General features: G+C 38.8%; 1 long non-coding RNA gene across 3 annotated transcripts; it reads left to right on the top strand.

Moving 5' to 3' along the window:
- Positions 1–2,519: 2,519 nt before the first annotated feature.
- On the top strand, positions 2,520–4,577 carry LOC130550698 (uncharacterized). Of its 3 annotated transcripts, none has more exons than XR_008962473.1 (5): positions 2,520–2,746; positions 2,943–3,039; positions 3,556–3,657; positions 4,164–4,339; positions 4,447–4,577. It is a non-coding gene; the product is annotated as an uncharacterized LOC130550698 (long non-coding RNA). The 3 variants fall into 3 exon arrangements; XR_008962472.1 differs by having other exon boundaries at positions 2,520–2,852; XR_008962471.1 differs by having other exon boundaries at positions 2,520–3,039.
- Positions 4,578–4,932: the final 355 nt, after the last annotated feature.

The following is a 4,932-nucleotide window of genomic DNA, read 5'->3' as shown; positions in this document are numbered from 1 at the left end:
TGTATATGTATATACACTCACCTAAAGGATTATTAGGAACACCTGTTCAATTTCTCATTAATGCAATTATCTAATCAACCAATCACATGGCAGTTGCTTCAATGCATTTAGGGGTGTGGTCCTGGTCAAGACAATCTCCTGAACTCCAAACTGAATGTCAGAATGGGAAAGAAAGGTGATTTAAGCAATTTTGAGCGTGGCATGGTTGTTGGTGCCAGACGGGCCGGTCTGAGTATTTCACAATCTGCTCAGTTACTGGGATTTTCACGCACAACCATTTCTAGGGTTTACAAAGAATGGTGTGAAAAGGGAAAAACATCCAGTATGCGGCAGTCCTGTGGGCGAAAATGCCTTGTTGATGCTAGAGGTCAGAGGAGAATGGGCCGACTGATTCAAGCTGATAGAAGAGCAACTTTGACTGAAATAACCACTCGTTACAACCGAGGTATGCAGCAAAGCATTTGTGAAGCCACAACACGCACAACCTTGAGGCAGATGGGCTACAACAGCAGAAGACCCCACCGGGTACCACTCATCTCCACTACAAATAGGAAAAAGAGGCTACAATTTGCACGAGCTCACCAAAATTGGACAGTTGAAGACTGGAAAAATGTTGCCTGGTCTGATGAGTCTCGATTTCTGTTGAGACATTCAAATGGTAGAGTCAGAATTTGGCGTAAACAGAATGAGAACATGGATCCATCATGCCTTGTTACCACTGTGCAGGCTGGTGGTGGTGGTGTAATGGTGTGGGGGATGTTTTCTTGGCACACTTTAGGCCCCTTAGTGCCAATTGGGCATCGTTTAAATGCCACGGCCTACCTGAGCATTGTTTCTGACCATGTCCATCCCTTTATGACCACCATGTACCCATCCTCTAATGGCTACTTCCAGCAGGATAATGCACCATGTCACAAAGCTCGAATCATTTCAAATTGGTTTCTTGAACATGACAATGAGTTCACTGTACTAGAATGGCCCCCACAGTCACCAGATCTCAACCCGATAGAACATCTTTGGGATGTGGTGGAACGGGAGCTTCGTGCCCTGGATGTGCATCCCACAAATCTCCATCAACTGCAAGATGCTATCCTATCAATATGGGCCAACATTTCTAAAGAATGCTTTCAGCACCTTGTTGAATCAATGCCACGTAGAATTAAGGCAGTTCTGAAGGCGAAAGGGGGTCAAACACCGTATTAGTATGGTGTTCCTAATAATCCTTTAGGTGAGTGTATATTGTATGTATAACTTTTTTGAATTTCGTATCTTCATTTTTTTCTTTTCCAAGATAATGGAGAATATTTGGCTTGAAGGGATAAGGCGAAAGTTAAAGAAAGTAAAGGATGCCAGAGTCATTCAAGAGGTCATTCCTTTTTCTGGAGAGGAGACTGATTTCATGCAGGGTTACATTAAGAAACTGGAAGAGGAAACAAAAAGCATTTTCAGGTCCCCTGTGTCTACTCATAAAGACTACTTTTACTTTGCATGTGAAAGATCTACCAAAGCAAGTGGGAAAAGCAAAGGAGAACCAACAAAGACAAGAGCTAATTCTTGCAACGCTTACGTGTCGTTCAAAGTCATCAAAGATGGAAGCTTCACAGGTGCTGTGGTCAACAAAATGCTTCAACACAATGGACATGATGTGTGCATGAAAGAAGAGGGAGTAAAAAATCGCATTGATGCAGAGTTATTAACCTTCATTGAAATATGTCTTGGTCAAGGACTGCATAAATTTCAGAAACACTTTTAAAATGTGTGGACTGGGCAGAGCGTCTAGTGGACAGATGGACAAATATAATCGGAGATATTATGTTACACCTGAAGATATACGATTAATAAGAAGACACCAATATTGCTCTTAGTTTTCCTGATGCCAAAGACTGCATTAGTGTGGACAAGCTATCCACATCAGAGCTTCAGGAAACACATTTGCTACTACCAGCCTTTGAGTGAAAATCAACCACTAATAATTGTAGTGCAGATGTCATGGTTCTCCCACCCTTGTCTTGCTTCTCTTGACCTAGTGGCAGAACCATGATAGAACCTCTTGTTTTATGTGGAGAGGGACGTTTTGTCCCTGTTGGTCTTCCACTCTCCGGTGTGGGCGTCTCTGTTCCCGCCCTTTCGTCCTCGTTATTGTTTGTTAATTAGTTCATGCGCGCACCTGCTTCCTCTTGATTTGTCCCCTTTATAATGCCCTTGTGTCTTCTGTCTCGTGCTGGATCATTGTTCTGTTGCGTCGTGTTTGTCTTTGTGGTGAGTTCTTGTTGTGTAGTTAGTTTAGTTTACAGTGTTCATGTCAAATGTTATTATTTTCAGTCTAAAGACAACTAAGATTTCAACCTTCTTCCGATGTAGCCCTGAATGTTGGGTTTATGTATTCCCTCCACTGTGCCTTGATTCTTCAGGGTATTTTTAGTTATTATTAAAGTTTGTGTTAACCCCTTACCCGCTGTCTGCATTTGGGTCCTCTGTCCTTGTCTCTGTGTCTCACCCTGAGAACCGTGACAGCAGACACCCTGGCATAAAGATGTACTGAAAGAACATCCCCATACCATGGTATTCATGGATGCTACTTACAAGCCATGACATCGTATGGTTATGCATTTTATGCACTTCTCTTGACCAACTCTATCGGAAGAGCAGTCCCATTCGCTTACTTTATTATTAGTGAGGAATCAGCGGACATACTTGCTCTTTGTTTTGAAAAGCTTGCAAAACACAACCCTGGATTTCTTCCCAGGTCAGAAGTTTACGGTATTTTGGCAGCAACATTTTCTGATGTTTTGATGTATTTCTAGGTACAAACATGGCTATTGGATGGAAAACTTGAATAAAGACAGCAAATTGTAAACTACCTTTTTACACAAGCTGTTCATTTTGACAAACTCTACAGATGTTGACTTATCTTATTTCCTTCTCAATTCCTCATCATGTAGGTCGATAATGATTGACCGTGACCTTAAGGAACTCAATGCCATCTGAAGAGTTTTTCCTACAGCCAAGGTTCTTCTTTGTTGGTTTCATGTACTCCAGGTAGGTGTAAAGCAATACCTCATCCAAAAATGAAAATTCTGTCATCAATCACCTTCGAGTATAAATTTCTTTGTTCTGATAAACACAGAGAAAGATATTTGGAAGAATGTTTATAACCAAACAGATCTTGTCCCCCCATTGACTCCTATAGTAGGAAAAATTACTTTATATATTTTTTTATTCTGTTGAACACAAAAGAAGACATTTTGAAGAATGAAGGACAGCAAAAAGTTCTGGGGCACTTTTGACTACTATTGTATTTTTTCCTACCATGGTAGTCAATGGGGGGCAAAATCTGTCCCGTTATAAGCATGCTATAAGCAGATTGTGAACAACTTGAAGGTGAGTAAATGATGACAGAATTTTCATTTTTGGGTGAACTATCCCTTTATGCATCTTTTGTACTGGGAAAATCTTGGGCCTTTAATTAGCCTATTCATTTTAAAAATAAAAATTGATTTGAAATTTCATGATAAAAATTATAACATCATGACTAGCTTTTGTATGTTTTTGTAGGCTGTGCATAGATGGATGGTCAGAAGAGATGGAGGGAACTTGCCAGTGAATCAACGAAATACTGTGATTCAAGCATTGGTGTCAATGAAATCCTGTTTAACGGTAATATTTTTAAATCATAAATAACTTTATTTAGATGTCATTTCAGTACATGGAAATAAATCTGGAGTTGTATACTATCGATTTTAATGGTGTTGGTCAAAATTATTTTTTGTTTAACTTTGTTGTGTAATTGTGTATTATGCTTTTTTATCAATTGTCTTATAAAAATAATGTTCTCACAAAAATCACTCTTTACTCACCCTCATGTCATTCCAAATTCATGTTTTATTTTCTTCTGCAATAGAATGTTTTATTTTCCCCAATAAAATATGGAAGTCAATGGGGTATAATGTTGTTTTGGACCCCATTAAGTTTCATTGCATGAATAAAAACTCTGAAACATTATTCAAAATATCTTAATATATTCAAAATATCTATTGTGTTCTACTGAAGAATGTTTGGAGTGATGTGAGTAAATTGACAGTTTGAGTAAATTGTCACCCCTTTAAATGTGTGTAAACATAAAGTGGCATAATTTGACAATGTTATGACTGTTTTATTTACAGGAAGAAGAGTTTAACAGCATGTCAGCCAGAAAGTGCGAGGAGCTTGATGCATGTCTGGGTAGTTCACATGTATCGACCTACCTTAAGAATCAGTGGATGTCTTTAGGAGATTTGTGGTCTAATTTTGGCAGGTCATTCTATCACCACAACAGCGAAACCAACAACAAGGCAGAGAGGTCAACTTTTAAAATTATAACACTATGGCCTCACATTACATTTTAAAATATAGTGTAAAAGATATTTGACAAATATTCATTAAGGATGTTCTAATGTTTGTACACAGATTTTTTCTCACAATGAAGTACCAGTTTCTTAAGGGTAGGATGAATAGCAGGATTGATCAGCTTCTTCGCTTGCTGTGTGGTGATGTACAAAAATATTACAGGTAATTTGAAGTTCATGGTAATACTTTTGTTATGGTGCTAAATTGTAATTACCAATTGCAGAAATCATGTGACCAAGTTGTGGTACCCTAATTATATATTGCATAGATATTACCTTTACATTTACGCATTTGGCAGACGCCTTTATCCAAAGCGATTTACGTTGCATTATCCTATACATTTATGGTATGTGCAATCCCCTGGGATCGAACCCACAACCTTGCTTGTTAACGCAATGCTCTTACCACTGAGCTACAGGAAAGCTCTGGCCACTACCTGTTGCCATTACATGTTTGAATACAGGGAGCACACCCATACCAGTAAGCTTTTCCTCTTATGTTTTTCTTCTGTGCCTTTGCTTTTCGCAAATAAGAAACCACAGTGTT

This window comes from Triplophysa rosa, unplaced genomic scaffold (genome assembly GCF_024868665.1).
Source record: "Triplophysa rosa unplaced genomic scaffold, Trosa_1v2 scaffold404_ERROPOS59031, whole genome shotgun sequence".
Taxonomy (NCBI): Eukaryota; Metazoa; Chordata; class Actinopteri; order Cypriniformes; family Nemacheilidae; genus Triplophysa; species Triplophysa rosa.
The sequence above is the reverse complement of the archived record's forward strand: the minus strand, read 5'-3'. Positions and strand labels throughout refer to the sequence as shown.